Source organism: Lagenorhynchus albirostris, chromosome 3 (assembly GCF_949774975.1).
Source record: "Lagenorhynchus albirostris chromosome 3, mLagAlb1.1, whole genome shotgun sequence".
Classification (NCBI taxonomy): Eukaryota; Metazoa; Chordata; class Mammalia; order Artiodactyla; family Delphinidae; genus Lagenorhynchus; species Lagenorhynchus albirostris.
The window spans coordinates 78,808,686-78,828,940 of NC_083097.1; the positions used below are offsets into that span (position 1 = coordinate 78,808,686).

The 20,255-nt window shown below is 33.7% G+C and overlaps 1 non-coding gene and 1 pseudogene across 1 annotated transcript; both read right to left on the minus strand.

Moving 5' to 3' along the window:
• Window positions 1-2,756: 2,756 nt before the first annotated feature.
• Window positions 2,757-3,109, minus strand: LOC132518158 (small ribosomal subunit protein eS26-like; annotated as a pseudogene).
• Window positions 3,110-14,413: 11,304 nt separating this feature from the next.
• LOC132518885 (U6 spliceosomal RNA) lies at window positions 14,414-14,517 on the minus strand. The gene has a single exon (XR_009540010.1). It is a non-coding gene; the product is annotated as a U6 spliceosomal RNA (small nuclear RNA).
• Between the last annotated feature and the right edge of the window lie 5,738 nt (window positions 14,518-20,255).

Sequence of the window (20,255 nt, forward strand, 5' to 3'; positions counted from 1 at the left end):
TCCTTCACTATAACTTGGTTTTGGATGCTCTTCATGACCCATCTGGATTATTTCTAATAGCTTCTATGTCAGCTTGTTTGACTACAACTTTACAGTGGTGTAACCAAATAGAAGTTAATTTTTTTAAATCACATAATAAGAAGTCTAGAGGTAACATGATTGCTGATTTTGTTAATTTTATGTGTCTATGTATTAATATCTCCATGATAAAGTTTCTATCATTCTCTTGACCTTTTTCACATAAGGTCACAACATAGCTGGCATTATGTCTCCATTCCTAGCGGGAAAGTAAAAGAGGTATAATAAAGAAAACAGAGTGACAATTATATCAGGAGGGCAAAGGATTTTCCAGATAGCCTAAGAGAAGTCTTGTCTCATTGGCCAGTATTGTCACATTATTTCTTCTACGTGAAAAGGAGTCTTGAAAGATGTATCTTTTAGCTCACCATACTTTATAAGTAAGGAATGCTAATAAAAAGGAAATTGGAATCTGTGCTAAGATAGCCAAACTACAGTATCTACCACAATTTCCTAAATAGTATTTTTCTTTCTTATTCTTTGTCCTTTTAACTTTCCTACCCACCTATACTTCCCAATACAATGCCAAGTCTTATCAAATTAATCTTTGCAAAACATCACTTTGGCCATGTAATTTCCCATTGACTACAGGAAAAAATAATGCTTCTTAACCTGGCATTCAAAGATCTTTACAGCTTGGTCCTAAAGTACTTGTTACAATTTATCTCTAAATATTCTTATATAGAAATGCTCTACTCCAAGCAATATCTGGCATGTTACTATCTTATGTCCTGTATTTTCCTAATCCTGTTTTACATGATCTTTACCTTACACAGATTGCATCTTTCCTCATTTTATACATTCATCATACACAACTTCCATTTTAAATTCTGTCAGACCCTTCCCTCTTCCCCCAGCAGTAATTATCCCTGCCTTTCAGTTCTTATGTATATTTACTTGCCTTGTTTTTACACCTTGGTTTTATTAATTATTTTATGTAGTCTACCAATTAAATTGCAGTTCTGTGCGGGCAGGGTCTATGCCTTTTGCCTTTTCTTGTGCCTGTATATCATATCATATATCATATATATCATATCATATATCATATCACGCAGTGGGGGCAGAACACATATTTGTGGGTTTAGACCATGTTGAAACAATTTCAGACAGAAAAATTATTTTTATTTAAAAATATTTCCAGTACTGCATCAGAGTTTAACTACCTCTAGGTTTAACGAGTTTTCTCCTTATGTGCCCTCAAATCAAGATATACAGCTATATTATGCTAGGTTATTTTAATATTAATTTACAACTATAAATGTTTACCTTTTCAAGATCTGATCAGCTGCATACAAGATCAGCATTTTGCATTTATATTGAATTTTCTTCATCATATAGTCTTGTTTCCTTAATCATTTGCACATTTGATAACAAAATTGACTTATTACATATAAAAGGTTCACAAAACAGAATTCACCTCATGACCTTTTCTTATTGTGTTTTAATGGTCTGTATGGTATAAATTGATATGATTATGTCAGAAAATAGCAGAGACAGACAAATCATACGAACCCATAATGTATCCAGTGATCTGTGAGCTGAGAATACATTTTAAAATGTATTTATATTTTGGGGGATACCTCCCAAAGACACTATTATGATGAGTTGAATAACATTTCAGTGAAAATGTTTATAGTGTTTCAGAGTAACAAAAGCATTTACTACTGGAGATTTTCAGACTAGACAAATTTAATTAGGCTAGCTAAGAGGCAAGATGAAGAAAAGAGCTGCTTGCCCGTTCATTTTCTACTAGCCAGCTGAAATTTCAAATACAGCAACTTCTTTCTGTATCAATCACAGGTGTATGGAGATAAATCAAAACAAACTATTTCTGTAACATTACAATATAGTAAATTGCATCATGAGCTAGCACAGTGGGAGTGGTATCAAACAGATATTCAATTTGTGAAAAGAGTTATCTCAAAACAGGCATTTTCTGAAATACTTTGCTAAACACTGGTATGTTAATTGTTTTATTGGCATACCAATTCCTGTGGCTTATACAGAGGTTGCAGGATGTAGCTCATAAATTTCAGAATAAGATATCTGGGTGTGAATCTTACATCCATTACTTGTTAGTGTGGGCTAATTAGTCTTTCTGAATCTTGGTTTACTTACCTATAATCACAGTATGGCTGTGAACATTAAATACAAAAACCTTTATAAATAGAATAGTACATGTAATAATTGATTATTAACTAATGTTAGAATCCTTTTTCTCTAGTAACTCATGTTTCCAATCCATTAAGCACTTTCCTAATTGTCACCTTAGGGACCCACCTGGCCCAGTTTTAGCATCATTAAAACAAAACAGAAATACTAGTATGTAAAAAAGGTAATTGCTATGTGATAACAATTTAACTTGTATCTCTCAAATAACTCTAAATTTTAATCAAGTTTATCTCATAAAAATACTTCCAAAAGTCTTCCTTTTTTCCTCCTCTTGTTTGTTTACAGCCTACAGGGTCTGATAAGCCTCTTATTTTTAGAATCTTTCACCCTTCCTCTCCAAAAACATTGCCTGAACTTTAACTCATGAAGATTCTTATGTCTTGATTTTTTTTCCTGCCTCTTTAGTCATGTTTCTTTCTACTCATTCTTTTTTTTTTTAAGTATTATTTCCATTTTATTGTCTTTTCAGAGAACAGCGTTTCTCCAGTCTTTAAGGACTTATCTCCTTACATGGGCTTTGGTGGACTTTGTGGGGCAGCACGCATAGATCTAAATTGGGGCGAAGGTGCTTGGTTCTTCCCGGCTTCCTGAGAACAATTCCTGACTACCTTGTTGTGAATGGCACAACTCACACAGTAATGTAGTTTCACATACAGCTTGGGAAACAGATAGGCATTGAAAACACTCGCTTCAGAAATGTCCCTGAAAGCTGCGGCCTCTACTATGTTCCACATGACAAACTTCTTAATGGCCTTGTCCTTGGGCATGCATTAGGCACAGTTGGTGCAGCGAATGGGCTGCACATGGCCATGGCCCTTTGGGCACGACCATTGTTCCTTCTTTTCTTGGTCATCTTGGAAGCAAGACATGAGAGAGGACTCTTTCTACTCATTCTTTAACTCCCTATATGAACTTTGGGAGAATGGTCTGGTAAAGGTACATTTTCTTGCGGGATGAAAGAAGGTGAAGGCAGGAAAGAGCAAAAAGAGAAGTAGAAGAACATTAACATTTCAATACATCTTTTTCCAGTTCTTGTCACAGGTGAATGAACTACAATATTTTTAAATTGTTTTGGGCAACAAAGTTTAGTCTTGAGTTATCAACTTCGTCTTGAACCTCAAAATCGATTCTTCTTATGATTTAGATTAGAGTACAAAACTATTAATAACTCCTATTTCCTAGAAATTAAAAAGAAAAGCTTTTAAGATTGTTCATCTCACTTCATTGAGAAATCAAGGATACTCTTTTATATACATTTCATTCTTCCTATTCTTTCTAACATTGTCATTCAAAAGTATATCCTTTTCAGATTTATTCTAATCATAAAATTTCCTTCTTATTTTATATTTGTCTGGCATTTTGAAGTAGTGATTCAACAGCCAAAATCACTTACCGAACTCCAGATATATGTTAGGGACTAAATCATTTCCTAGAGATACAAAGTCTAAGAGGATAGAAGCTCTGTTCTTAAGGCCAGTGATAGTAAACTCCATGTTGTTCTAGTTACTATATAAGAGGGTGCACTTTATGAGAAGTTACAATTCCTAGATGACTCATAATGATACGTACCCAATTATATTGACTTGTGCCATATTCTGATAGTAACGGATGCTTATGGGAAACACAAAATTAGAGGGATAAAAAAATGCTAAAAAAATGCCCCGTCCAAAAAAAGGCCAACTATGTTTTGTCATATTTTTGTGGAGATTTAAGTTGTTGGAGAAGGACATAGTTGTCAGGTAGAAACTTAGGAATTGTAAAGGGCATTCTAAAGGGCAAGAAAAATCCAAACTGTTTTAGTGGCTTTTAGGACATAGGAGCCAAACTACTATTCTCTTGAGGGAGAAACATACACTTTTCTTGGCTGAAACACAGCTCTACATGAGTTGGAACTTATCTAAAAGAAAAGGGGAGTTAAGAAAGAAGAATGTAGTTAACAGAAGATTTAATTGTGAAAATATTAGTAGTTAAGTTTAAGGGCTCAGCATTCATTCATTGATCCAACAATATTTATTGAGTATCTACCATGTGCCAGACATTGTGTCAGATGCTAAGAATAGAGCAATAAAGTGGTAGACCCCTCATCTTTCATCTTTGGGAGCTCTCAGTCTATGAATAAAAAAAATGTACATTTTTATTTCTCTGTGTGTTTAGTGTCTATGAAAAGTTACGTGATAAGCAGGCACCTGTGAAATATTCAGTGAGTAAGACCTGTATGTCATTCATTAATTATTTGCTGAAAAAAGGACACATTCCCTGACCTTAAGAAACAAACATAATAACTCACATTTAACCCTTGCTGTGTGCTAAGCAGTGGTAAGTGCCTTATGTTGATATTTTAAAAAAAATTGAATCCTTGCTATAACTCTATGAAGTACTCTGGTTATAGATGAGGAAAGTAGTTTAGAGAAGTTAATTAAGTTGGTCCTAAGATTCTATAACTACTAAGTGACAGACCTAAATTTTGAAAGGAGCAGAGACTCCAGGTTCCTCTCTTAACCACTATATCACATTGGATTCTATTGCCTTCCTTATATGGTTGGCAGGTTCCCAGGATCTAAAAGTCTTATATGCTTTTACTCTCTATTGTTGATTTTGTTCTAATACAGAATACAGAAACTGATCATTGCATCAATTCTATGAAAGTTTTCTTATAATGATTTATGTCAAACTAGGTCATCAGTCATCAAAAAGGGAATAGAAAAAGATCTACTTATTTAATTGGCATATTGTCTCAATCAAAAATCATAAACCTACCACTCCCTGCCTGTCAGAGTTCCCATTATGAGTTACACTTCTGGGATAAGACCTTAAACTCTCAATGAAAAAATAAGTAAACAGAACAGTGTGGTATTGGCACAAAAACAGACACATAGAATGGAACAGAATAGTGAGTCCAGAAAAAAAACACATGCCCATATGGTCAATTAATCGACAACAAACAGGCAAGAATATATAATGAAAGAAAGACAGTCTCTTCAATAAGTAGCGGTGGGGAAAAACAGACAGCTACCTGTAAAAGACTAGACTTTTCTCACACCATATACAAAAATAAACTCAAATGGATTAAAGACTTAAATGTAAGACCTGAAATTATAAAACTCCTAGAAGAAAACATAGGCAATATGCTCTTTGACATCAGTATTAGCAGTATTTTTGTATCTGTCTCCGTAGTCAAGGGAAACAAAGCAAAAATAAGCAAATGGGACTACATCAAACTAAAAAAAAGTTTTGCACAGTGAGGGAAACCATTGATAAAACAAAAAGGCAGCCTACTGAATGGGAGAATGTATTTGCAAATGATATGTCTGATAAGGGATTAATATGCAAAATACAAACAATTCAATTCAAAAATAGCCAGAGGATACGAATAGACATTTTTCCAAAGAGGACATACAGGTGGCCAACAGGCACATGGAAAGATGCTCAACATCACTCATAATCAGGGAAATGCAAATCAAAACCACAATGAAATATTACCTCACACCTGTCTGAATGGCTGCCATCAAAAAGACAATAAATAACAAGTGTTGGCAAGAATGTGGAGCAAAGGGAACTCGTGTGCACTGTTGGTGGAAATGTAAATTAGTGCAGCCATTATGGAAAAGAGTATGGAGTTTCCTCATAAAAATTAAAAATAAAACTACCATATGATCTAGCAATTTCACTCCTGGATAATTATCCAAAGAAAACTGAAACACTAATTTCAAAAGATATATGCACCCCAATGTTCACTGCAGCATTATTTAAGATAGTGAAGATGTAGAAGCAAACTAAGTGTCCATTGACAGATAAATGGATAAAGAAGATGTGGCATATATGCAGGATGGAATATTACTCAGCCATAAAAAAAGAACGAAACCTTGCAACTTGCAACAACAGGATGGACCTCGAGGGTTTTATGCTAAGCGAAACTTAGCTTTCAAACAGAGAAACACAAAAACTGTATGTTTTCACTTACATGTGGAATCTAAAAAATAAAACAAATGAGCAAATGTAACAAAACAGAAACAGACTCACAGATAAAGAGAACAAACTAGTGGTTGCCAGAGGGCAGGTGGATAGAGGGTTGGTGAAGTAGATGAAGGAGATTAAGAAGTACAAACTATCAGCTGTAAAATAAGTAAGTCACGGGGATATAATGTACAGCACAGGGAATATAGTCAATAATATTCTAATAACTGGTGCATTATCTATAAAGATATTGAATCACTGTGTTGTACACCTGAAACTATTATAATACTGTAAGTCAAATATACTTCAATTAAAAAAAAGGAAAGAAAAAGTAAGTTTAGTTGTTTGGGGTTGTTTAAATATCTTGTCTTCAACTATTTTCCAATAATTTGTTGGACAAATTCTACTCAGTATCCTGTTCATTAAATTCAGACAGTGTTTGAATCATCTTTTATTTGTCAGGTACTGTTTAGGTATTAAAAATGCCAGAGTGGAAAAAAAGCATCCATGGTCTCATGGAACTGTATGCTGGGAGGGAGGGGTAAGGAGACAAAAATCTATCTTATCTATCTATCATCTATCTATCTATCTATCTATCTGTCTACCTACCTGTCTACCTACCTACCTACCTACCTAATCTATCTAGGATGTTATGACAAATATTAAGAAGAAAACTAAAGCATAATAGAGTGAGAGATGAAAGTGCAGCTAATAGGTGGATTATGAAAGGCCTACCAGATGAGGTGACATTTGAGCACATATTGAAGTGAGAGTTAGCTGTGAGGGTATCTGAGAAGAGCCTTCACATCAAGAAGACTTTGGGACAACTGTATGCTGAATACGGGAGTGCAGAACGGGATGAGGAAGGAGGAGACTATAGGGTATAAAGAGTCTGTGAGACAATTTGACTGTGGAAAGTTTGCACACATGTCTGTAAGCAACACATAGCAGTGGTTTTCAGATCACTTTGAATATATTTTAAATTATATTGCCTATAATAACAGTAAAATAATTGTTCATCCTGATTAGGGGCTTGATTGGTTTTCCCATTTTGGAAAGTTGATGTGTAAGAAGTGCAGCATCATGTATGACATAAATCACAGCAAGATCCTTTTTGACCCACCTCCTAGAGAAATGGAAATAAAAACAAAAATAAACAGATGGGACCTAATGAAACTTCAAAGCTTTTGCACAGCAAAGGAAACCGTAAAGAAGACCAAAAGACGACCCTCAGAATGGGAGAAAATATTTGCAAATGAAGCAACTGACAAAGGATTAATCTCCAAAATTTATAAGCAGCTCAGTGCAGCTCAATAACAAAAAAACAAACAACCCAATCCAAAAATGGGCAGAAGACCTAAATAGACATTTCTCCAAAGAAGATATACAGACTGCCAACAAACACATGAAAGAATGCTCAACATCACTAATCATTAGAGAAATGCAAATCAAAACTACAATGAGATATCATCTCACACCAGTCAGAATGGCCATCATCAAAAAGGCTACAAACAATAAATGCTGGAGAGGGTGTGGAGAAAAGGGAACCCTCCTGCACTGTTGGTGGGAATGTAAATTGATACAGCCACTGTGGAGAACAGTATGGAGGTTCCTTAAAAAACTACAAATAGAACTACCATATGATCCAGCAATCCCACTACTGGGCATATACCCTGAGAAGAGTCATGTACCAAAATGTTCATTGCAGCTCTATTTACAATAGCCCGGAGATGGAAACAACCTAAGTGTCCATCATCAGATGAATGGGTAAAGAAGATGTGGCACATATATACAATGGAATATTACTCAGCCATAAAAAGAAACGAAATTGAGCTATTTGTAATGAGGGGGATAGACCTAGAGTCTGTCATACAGAGTGAAGTAAGTCAGAAAGAGAGAGACAAATACCGTATGCTAACACATATATATGGAATTTAAGAAAAAAAAATGTCATGAAGAACCTAGGGGTAAGACAGGAATAAAGACACAGACCTACTAGAGAGTGGACTTGAGGATATGAGGAGAGGTAAGGGTAAGCTGTGACAAAGCGAGAGAGAGGCATGGACATATATACAATACCAAACGTAAGGTAGGTAGCTAGTGGGAAGCAGCTGCATAGCACAGGGAGATCAGCTCGGTGCTTTGTGACCGCCTAGAGGGGTGGGATAGGGAGGGTAGGAGGGAGGGAGATGCAAGAGGGAAGAGATATGGGAACATATGTATATATATAATTGATTCACTTTGTTGTAAAGCAGAAACTAACACACCATTGTAAAGCAATTATACTCCAATAAAGATGTTAAAAAAAAAAAAAGAAGTGCAGCATCCAATGGAGTTTTCTTTTGTGGATATGGCTCCTCCACAGTAATGTATACTAGCTGCGAACACTTTATTTCTCTATGCATTTCTTTGTTCTTTTATTATTTACTGTTTTCTGTAGTTGCATATTTTATATTGTTCTATCTTTTAGACGAATAGGAGAAGTAGATTTCCAAACTCCTAGTCTGCTGAAAAGTATTAAAACTTACAGTTTTTTTAACCTGGAGGAATTTTAAAATGGCATGATAAACCATTGCATTTTAAGACTGTTCTGAATAAATCAAACTTTAAAACAAAGTTTATTTTGCCAGCCATAGCAAGATTTATCACTAGCAAACTGGTCCTGGATCAGAAAGTAAATATTTCAACTAGCAGTTATGCCTAGTTTGTGAATATTACAGCTAGTAAATAGGCCATTCTCCTTTTCAAAAAAGATAAGCATAAAAACTCATTTGAGATGAGAGAGGCCCTTTTTTTTCACATGCTAAGCACTGAAGCTCTTTAGAATATCATTTTAAGAAGTTAAAAGTGGGAAAAGTACCTTGGCAAAGAAATATAACTATATAGGAATGAAACAATTGCCATTTAAAACTATTAATAAATAATTTAGGAATATTGTAAAATAGTAACAATTATTTCATTAAAATAGATGAAGTCAGAAGGTCAGTGCAACCATGATGCTTTTACTTGTGTTTGGATGGTCGAGCAACCTGATAGGGCTGGTTTTTAATTTATACTGTGATGACACTGAAGTATGCAATCATATTAACCCCATTTATGACAGTAAATCACAACATAAAGAGAGTGTAATTTTGCCAAATATATTAAAACAAGCCATAGAAATGATTTCCTGCCTGCTTGAATCTGATTAACTTACTTGTATGTATACATGTACCACCCAGGCATACGGCTTATCCTTACTTTATGAGAAATATGGTTCCATTTGAACAGTGGTATTTCCCATCAAAATTTGAATTATTTTGGTAACATAATTTATTATTTTGTTTGACTTTGAGAAGTACGTGATAAACACACCGATTTCAAAATAGTTAAGGCCAATGATCTTTTGTCTACCTTAATTTGATTGTGATTGTGAATTTAGCACACCAAGTGATACATGTTAAAATTTTAAATTATTTTGGATTTACTTTGATGTTCTTTTTGTAATGATCATAAGGTGCTTTTGAACAAAGTTAACTACCTACTATTTTTTTTGTAGTTCTGGAGACGTTTTATTTTTAATTAAATTTGTCTTAATCTACATGAAAATACACATATCTTATTATGTAGTATCAACTACATTAGAAGGAATGTTGCCAATTAGACAATGAATAGTAATACAAAATTTTGTGCCAAAAGAAAAAGAAAAAAGTAAAAAAAGTAAACCTTGCCTTTGCTATAGAGTTACAGAGTCATTGTTCTACTTTAGCACCAAAATCTCCATCCGAAAGAATAAAGCACATATTAGAATGAAAAAAAAAAAAAAGGGGGGATAATGAGATAGAAAGACCTGTATATTGGAGTATTATAGGTAAAGCTTTGTTAGGAAAAAAAAAAAAGATATAAGAAAGAGATAAAATTGAGGGATTTTTAGAGAATATGTATCCTTTGAAAAGTAATATGTCCATAAGAAATAATTAAAACAGTAACAAAATGAAAAAATTAAAAGCAAGTCATCTTCCCACAGCTGGCCTCAGTATACCAGACTCTCTCCTAGAGGTAATCCTTGCGACAGTTTGAGTATATCATTCTAAAAATGTTTTACACAAATGCAAGCAAGTAAATGTACACCTATGTTTAATTTAAACATAGATGCACACTTGCATTAGAGACAATGTTTTGTACTGTTGTGTATTCATACATCTTGGAGATAGTTCCAATCCTGCACTTAGAAATATACTTCATTCTTTTTGTTTTGCTTTGTTTAATTTTATTTGTTTGAGCAGGTAATAGAGGCAATGTCACAAAATTCAAAACTCAAAAAAAATTATAAAGCTGAAAGTTAGTTGCCTGTCCTCCAGCCAGTCAGCCCTATTGATTAGCAACAACCATGTGACATTTTCCAGAGATTTCCAGTTATTCCATTTAGTTACAAACATATATAACACTTCCCCCACCACACACACACTCAGGTTGTATAATATACAAATTGATCTGCAAATTGGGTCAATTGTTGAGACGTGGATGGATCTAGAGACTGTCACCCAGAGTGAAGTAAGTCAGAAAGAGAAAAACAAATATCGTATATTAACACATATATGTGGAACCTAGAAAAATGGTACAGATAAACCGGTTTGCAGGGCAGAAGTTGAGTCACAGATGTAGAGAACAAACGTATGGACACCAAGCGGGGAAAGCCGCGGGTGTGTGTGTGTGTGTGTGTGTGTGATGAATTGGAAGATTGAGATTGACATGTATACACTGATGTGTATAAAACTGATGACTAATAAGAACCTACTGTATAAAAAAATAGAGAAAACCTATTTATTAGGTTTATAGACATGTGTGCAATTAAAAAAAAAAACAAAACACTACTGTTACCTTTCCAAAAAAAATACCAGATGTATAGAGTACTATCTCTGGATTTCTATTTTATTCCTTTGAAATTTCAGTCCTTCCATGAACTAATACCACATTTATTTATTCAGACTGAATAATATTTAGTATCTGGTAAAGCTAGACCCTATTGCCTTGTCAGGTTTTCTTGGCTCTTCTAGTATGTATATTTTTCCAGAACTACTTTTGAATTGACCCTCTAGTTAAAAAAAAAAAAAAGTCAGATATAAAGATTAACATATAAATAATAGAGTCTGATATTTGGGGGTATTGAATTACATTTATTGATTAACTCATGAAACATTGACAATTTTCTGACTTTGAGTGTCCCTATCCAAGAGTAAGGTATGTCTTTTATTATTTTATCTGAATTTATGTTTTGCAGTCATTTTAGACAGTTTTTAATCATATTTTCTGTTGATTTTTATGTATTTGCAAATCTTAAATGTCACATTATTAAATTCTTTATTTTTTATAATGTATATTCTTATTGTTATTTGTAATAGTATCTATTATTGTTATTATTAGTGGTAGTGGTACTAGGTGTAGTAATAATGATATTGATTTTTCTTGGTTTATCTAAGAAATCCGATAGTATTTGCAAATCATTGTAATCTTTATCCTTGGATGTTTCCTGTTATCCTTTCATATATATGTCTGTATATTTATATATATATATATATATATATATACACACAGACATATAATGTATATAAAATATTTGTATGTCTATATATTTCCTTTGTCTTAATAACTGATTAAGAGGGACTTCAAAACATTTCTTGCATGCTTGTTTATGTTGGGTGTTATTAACTTTTACTTTAATTGAATTATGCTCAGAGGATATTGTTTGTATTATTTTTATTTTGAAATTTATGGAGAGTTTTGTGAGGCTTACTATATGGCTATTTTTACAAATGATCTTGGGGAAGCTGAAAAGTAGGTATATTCTTAGTTTTCAGATTTAACTTACTGAGTATACTGTTTGGGCATTTACATATTTCTTAATTTTGTTCATATGATCTGTCGCATACTGAAAAAATACTTCTTTTTATTTCTTTTTAAATTTCCTGATGTTTTTGTGTAAGAATATTGATGCTAGGTAATTTGGTGCATAGATATTTTTCAATTCTAGAACTGACTACTGATGGTACTCTTTAGCAATAGGAACTACCTTTTTTTTTGGTCTCTTTTTTTTCTACTTCAACCTTGTTAAACATTGTAATTATCTTATGTGACTGTTCATATTTTTATTTTTATCATCTTGCATCTATGTTTATACATACTGTGTGATGCACTCTGAGAATTTTTTTCATTTTAAGGAAGCCTTTTTCTCTGTTTACACTTATTGATATAAGTATTTCTAGTCCCAGAAACATATTTTATGTAATACTTTCTGAGTGTATTGCTTCTTTTTGAGTCTTTCATTCCGAGGAACATATTTTTATCTCTAGGTTATTTTATTTTATTTTTATTGAAATATAGTTGATTTACAATGTTGTGCTAATTTCTGCTGTACAGCAAAATGACTCAGTTATACACATATATACATTCTTCTTAAAAATTCTTTTCCATTATGCTTTACCCCAGGAGACTGGATATAGTTCCCTGTGAGATACAGTAGGACCTTGTTGTTTATCTATTCTAAGTGTAATAGTTTGCATCTAATAACCACAAACTCCTGGTCCATCCCTCTCCCTCCCCACCTCCCCTGTGGCAACAAGTCTGTTCTCTATGTCTGTGAGTCTGTTTCTATTTTGTAGATAGCTTCATTTGTGTCATATTTTAGATTCTACATATAAGTGAAATCATATAGTAGTTGTCTTTCTCTTCCTGACTTTCTTCACTTAGTATGATAGTCTCTAGTTGCAGCCATGTTGCTGCAAATGGCATTATTTCATTCTTTTTCATGGCTGAGTAGTATTCCATTGTATATATGTATCACATCTTCTTTATCCATTCATCTTTAGATGGACATTTAAGTTGTTTCCACGTCTTGGCTATTGTGAATAGTGCTGCTATGAATGTAGGGGTGCATGTATCTTTTTAATTATAGTTTTGTCTGAGTATATGCCCAGGAGTGGGATTGCTGGATCATATGGTAGTTCTATTTTTCATTTTCTGAGGAACCTCCATACTGTTTTCCATAGTGGCTGTACCAACTTACATTCCCACCAACAGTGTAGGAGGGTTCCCTTTTCTCCACACCCTCTCCAGCATTTGTTATTTGTAGTGTTTTTAATCATGGCCATTCTGACCAGTGTGAGGTGGTACCTTATTGTAGTTTTGACTTGCATTTCTCTAATAATTAGTGATGTTGAGCATCTTCTCATGTGCCTACTGGCCATCTGTATGTCTTCTTTGGAGAAATGTCTATTAAGGTCTTCTGCCCATTTTTCAGTTGGGTTATTTGTATTTTTGTTGTTGTTGTTGAGTTGTATGAGCTGTTTGTGTATTTTGGAGATTAAACACTTGTCGGTTGCATCATTTGTAAATATTTTCTCCCATTCTATAGGTTGTCTTTTCTTTTTTTTTTTATGGTTCCCTTTGCTGTGCAAAAGCTTGTAAGTTTGATTAGGTCCCATTTGTTTATTTTTGTTTTTATTTCTATTGCCTTGGGAGACTGACCTAAGAAAACACTAGTACAATTTATGTCAGAGAATTCTAGGTTATTTTATATTTCTCCAGAGATTTTGTTCTAATGATTACTTTTTAAATTATATCTTTATGTCACTGCAACTCAAAGGGTAGCCTATGAACTAGTGCTGCTCTGCAAATGGTGGCTTAATGATTCATACAGAGATGAGTACAAAAATTGTGAATATGCTTTTAGAAACTTATAGGAATTGACGATGCAACATCCAAGCCTGTGATCAGTTAACAAGCATTAGTGAACAGGATTGTACAGACCAGTTTGGATGTTACTGTGCCCATGTGATGAGTCAAAGTAGCCAGACATGCATACTAGTTGAGCTCACTAAGACTGTGCTTCAGTGTGTAGTATCTTAAGTTTAATTTGTCATGGGTGTATAAATAAAATGAGTAAAAATGTAAGGATTATCAACAAAAGTTAGAAAGTTAAAACAGAATTTCTCTGTATATTATTGCATATTCCATAATTTAACAATTGCCAAACGAAATAGGAGATAAAGTTATCATTACAACCCCTTATACATTAGAATTTTATTTTCAATCAAAAATCTTGATAGGTAATTTGTGTAACCATTTTTATTATTGATAGATAATTTAAATTAATTTAAATTTAACTTTTTTTTAAAAACGTCTTTATTGGAGTATAATTGCTTTACAATGGTGTGTTAGTTTCTGCTTTATAACAAATCTGGAACGCTTCACAACTTTGCGGGTCATCCTTGCGCGGGGGCCATGCTAATCTCTGTATTGTTCCAATTTTAGTATATGTACTGCCGAAGTGAGCACTAAATTTAACTTTTACATTATAAAGTAAATAGTTGGACTGACTACTGGTGAAGGATTGAAGATAGAGTTTAAAAATAAATAATAAATTTATGAAGATTATTTTAAATTCAGTTTAAAATTATAAAAAATGAAAGTTTTGGGCTTCCCTGGTGGCGCAGTGGTTGAGAGTCCGCCTGCCGATGCAGGGGACACGAGTTCGTGCCCCGGTCCGGGAGGATCCCGCATGCCGCGGAGTGGCTGGGCCCGTGAGCCATGGCCGCTGGGCCTGCGCGTCCGGAGCCTGTGCTCCGCGGCGGGAGAGGCCACAGCAGTGAGAGGCCCGCATACCGCAAAAAAAAAAAAAAAAAAATGAAAGTTTTCAAGTTATGAGGCAACATCTTTCTTATTTTAGAAAGAAAGTAAAAATAAATATTCTGAGTTTCCCACTGTGGCTTTAAAATATCTTCTTTCCTTCTAGTCAATATAACTTTTAAGATTGGCTTTTGCTACTAAGACTGGCTTTTGCTACCATGAGTGCTAATGAAGTAAAACATAAAAACAGTTTAGGTTGCACAACCCATTTTTAGTAGCATTATTGTCAACCCAATCTAGATGAGTTAAAAAACAAGAAGCACATGCATTTGTCATGACTTAATTTTTTGTCATAAAAATTTTTTTAATATTGAAAAATAGTGTTTACTAAAGTGTCCATTTAATATAAGTAATCACTTAATATGGGGAATCACTCTAAAAACCAGGGTGTAATAGCAACTCTGTATTAATTATACGCATATAGTCAATGTGTACAGTTGTGTCATTTTCCTGTTTTATTTTTAGACTATTAAAATGTTTCATGTCTTTTGAATCTAACAATATGAAAGGAGGTTGCATTTTGTAGATCTCTTTTTTTCTGGTAGTTCATTTTTTTTATTGAGGTATAATTTCCATAACATACATTTCACTTACTATAAACGTCCTGCTCAATGATTTTTCAGTAAATGTATGCAGTTTTGCAACCATGAGCACAATCCAGTTCTAGAACACTTCGATGATCCAAAAAGTTCCCTTTGCAGTCACTCTATGTTCCCATTCCCAGCTCCAGGCAAGCACTCTTCTGGTTTCCTTCTTTATAGTTTTGTCTTCCCTAGGCATTTCATGTAAATGGAATCATACAATATGAAGCCTTTTGTATCTGGCTTCTTTTGTTTAGCACAGTGCTTTTGAGTGGTTTAAAAGCTGTCAGAAGTAAAAACAACAACAAAACATGGAGTCAGACTCCTCATTTCACCCTGTCACGCTGATAGAGTGCTTCCTGTAAATATGGCTTAACTGTGCCCTTCCATGTGGAACACCTCCTTTCCAGACATGCACAGTGTTTGCTAGACAGATTGTACAGCCTTCAGGATCACTCTACTTTTATTGTTCCAAATGGATCACTGGTGATTTTGTGTCTTGTTATATACCATTACCCGCTAAGTAAATCTGCCAGAGTATACATAGATCTGCATCAGTCGGCCTTCTCTCTCCACACCCTCCCACACCCCTTTTCGTCTTCAGTATTTATCAGCATTTCTTCTCTTAATGGTTCATTGTGGATGAACCGGCGTTGATGATTTCAGTTGACAGTGAAAACGTAAAAGCTAAACAACCTCACTCACACACTCTATTCTGCAACATTAGAAAAATTACTGACAGCCTAGTATATATCCCCTCATTAACTTCCCTTCCCCATTATCGCTGTATGGAATGACTTAGTGAAGTCATATGAGTAGACAAGAAATAGATAAACGTGGCTTGGACTAAGGTAGTAGCAATGGAGTTATTGAAAAGAGAGTAAATATGAGGCATTTTATTGGTTATTTATTATTTGTTGATACTGAGTGCTTTACTTTATCCCACTTAACTCATATGACTATGGAACAGTTCTTTCTAACCTCAACTTTCATGTGAGCAAACTGAATGTCAGAGAAACTAGGAAACTTTCCCAAGATAATTTAATAAAAGCTTGAGCTGAATTTTGACCTCCAACCAGTCTGGCTATAACTTTTGTTCTCTTTCCTGTTTGTTTGAAACCTCAAAAGCTCATTATCTAAAACAAAACAGAACAAACAAAATACCTGTGTCATGGAGGAGGGAGATGTAAACACAAATCATCCATGCCAATCCAGTATAAACATTGAATCATTTTAGTGTGTATTTCTACACAATCTTTTTGCTTTTTCTCCTGTGTAAATAAGTGTCTTTTCTCTCACATCAGTTTTATAACTTCAATTTTTTACCTACAGTTTTAATATAAGCAGTTTCCTATCTCATTAAAAATTTGTAAAGCCCCAAGCAATAGTATGAAAAAAATCCTTGAAATGAAAATACAACTAAATTTGCATATCAAAAAGAAAAATTAAATTCCAAGAAATGTTGATTCAGAAAAAAATAATCAAAAATTCTGATATATTCTATGAACATTGTTATAGTGAAGAGGAAAAATGTTCAGTTGGCTTTAGATTTTTAAGCAGAAATACCCAGTGACATAAGACAATTAGGATATGTTTGAATGAAAATATAACTCACAGAATAAAATTATTTTAAGCCAATGTATCATTCAAGTTCAGAAACAACTGATAAACATTCTTAAATCCTGAAAGACTCATGTAATAATGCACTCAGGACTCCCTTTTGAAGAAAATTGAGATGAGAGATGAATTTAAATAAAGAACTCAGTAATGACATCTAAGAAAGAGGACTAGTAGTGAACATTAAATTTACCTAAGTCTAAACAACTATGCAGAAACTGGTTACAAAATAGAATGGAAATGCAATAAACCTTGACATTTGTGAGGCTAATTAAAAAATTGAGATGGGGAAAATTTTTGATAACAGTGTGAGAATGTCAAGTATTTAATAATTCATAAAATAAATATATACTATCTACATTTGAAATATGTAATATGAAGACATGATTTAATCCTCTTAATTTTTAAACTATTTCTTCTAAATAGAGAAGATTTTATTTTTAGGAGATAATATTCATATGGGGTTTAGCATTTCCTTCAGTTTTACTTCAATATATTTCTTTCTGCTCAATTCAAATGCAGTTATAATGTTTTAATTTTAAAATAACTTATATAATGTGTCCCCATTATTTATAAGATTATTTCTATCTTTATATTTATCTACTGATATACATACTCCTCCAGAATATTAATAATTGTGTGTGTGAATAATTCATTTTGAATGATTTGAAAAATGTCTTTGGAATTCTGTATATAGACTGACTTTTTATAATGAGCTGTATTATTTGCCCAAAATGTTATTATTTTGTTAGCACAGGTATTAAAAGTTAAAATTGAAAGCAGAATTTTTAGTTAATGTACAGTTACCTTCAAAAGAATGAACCATGTTTTATTTAACCATTAGGCTATGGAAACCAATTTATGTTATTTCTATTTTTATGTGTTTATTCATTTATTGAAGAATTATTTCAGTATAGTTTCGGAAATAGTCATTGTAGTAGTTGGCAATTGTCACAGTAATGCTATATACCAATTCACCCCTAAACTGACCGATTTAAAATCAAATCATTATTTTTTTTTCATGCACAGCCTCTGGGTTGGCTTTGGCTATGCTGAACTTGACCGCAGGATGCAGATTGGAGGCAGTATGACTCCAAACCTTTCTCATTCTCTGGCTATCCAGTTCACATTCTTCTCATAGCAAAAGCAAAAGAGCAATAGCACGACGGCAGGCAGAAACCAATAGTGCTTCTTAAGGTCTTGGCTCAGGCTAGCGCGTATTCCATTAGTTAAAGGATTCACATGACCAATCTCAACATCAATATAACAGGAAAATATACTCTGCATCAAGGGGGATGATAATAAATATTTGTTGAAAAATAATTCAATCTACCAAAATCAGTCCAATATGAAACCAATAAATGTGTAACTACAGCTTAGGTATAAGGTTGTATCATCTACTGTGAGGTTGAGGTAATGTTTTCCATACCTGACATATAGTTGACAATAATTAGGATTTCATTAGGCAAATAGGAAAGAGTGAAAGTGTTTAACCAAATGGAATAATATCCAAAAGGACTGCTTTATGGAAGGAGCGTGTGTTGAAGGGACGGACATGTGTTAGTGTGGCTAAAGCATGGTGAGAGAAAGTAACAATTTGATTGTAAGTCAGATTTCTGGGGTAGAAAAATGTAAATCCTCTAAAAGCCAATATTCCAAATGACCAATTTCTTGAAAGGTTATTTGCTGAAAATCACTATTGACCTAATAATCAAGTTACAATTTTTAAAGTATCAAGCAGAGTTTATGGCAATTTATGTTACATGATGGCTTCTATAAGCTTTGAGGATGTTTAGCATTTTAGTTTTACTTTTATTTTTAATTTATTACTGCTATTTTGTTGAGGCTGGCCAAAATACAATACAGTCATTTTGTTTTCTGCATTTTGGGCCTTTGACTTTAGAAAATGAAAATATTTTATACACTTCTAATTTTAGCATTTACATGTTTTGAATATCAAGGATTTTTTTTCCCAAATCACAGAAAAAATTATCTCTTCTAATAATTTGCAACCTGATCTTTTCTTTTTTTTTTTTTTTTTTTTTTTCCTGTACGCGGGCGTCTCACTGTTGTGGCCTCTCCAGTTGCAGAGCACAGGCTCCCAGACGCGCAGGCTCAGCAGCCATGGCTCACGGGCTCAGCCGCTCCGCGGCATGTGGGATCTTCCCAGATCGGGGCACAAACCCGTGTCCCCTGCATGGGCAGGCGGACTCTCAACCACTGCGCCACCAGGGAAGATCTGATCTTTTCTTAAATGTATTTTAGTCCCTATATATCTTGACTTACCTGGTTGAATGAATATTTTGCATTTACTGTAAAAATGTAAAGCATACTAAGTGTCTGAAATGTGAAATACACTCAGTGGATATACTTTAAGCTGCAATGAGAATCCATGGTGAATCAATGTTAGGGGAGCTGAAAGTAAATTAAAACACAGCTAAAACTATGAAAAAAAGTTCTAAAAGAGCATTAACTTTATTCCATGAAGACAAATTCATGCAATTTTGCATATAATTAATAGATGCACATTTTAAATTTGAGGAGGGAGTGGTGTGTGTGTGTGTGTGTGTGTGCATGTGCATGTGTGTATATACACATTAAGTGAATCTTTGCTAAGTCTTTTTGTTTCACTATTTAAAATATGCATTTTCCATTTCACAAAAAAATTAAACCCACCATCTTTTGTTATATTGTGAACTGCATGTTTGCCAGTATATACCAGGTACTGGTTGACCTTTGCTTTACACGTGAGTCCCAATATTTTGCTTTCACGTTTGATTTAGGTTCACTGGAGCTTGTGTATCATTTATTATTAAAAGATACTTCTCCAGTGTTAGCGTTCAGATATCCAGAATAACGTCAATATACCCCTGAAATATCCCCCCCCCAAATGAAACGACTAACCAAAGAGCCAACAAACTGAAACAATGTTAACCAAAAAGCAATCTCAATTTATAAATTTCTTCCCTTTCATTCTTTTCTCATCCAGTCTCTGTCATTCCTTTGGGAGTGTTTACTTGTGGTGGAATCAACTGCCTCTATTCTTACTGGTGACAAGAACCCTGAGAAGCACTGATATAGAAATAAAGTTCTTCTAAACAGGAAATGACTCCCATGACCCATGAGTTACTATATATATAGTCTTTATGTCTGATCTAGTCACATTTTTTTTTTTCCATCATGGTTTTC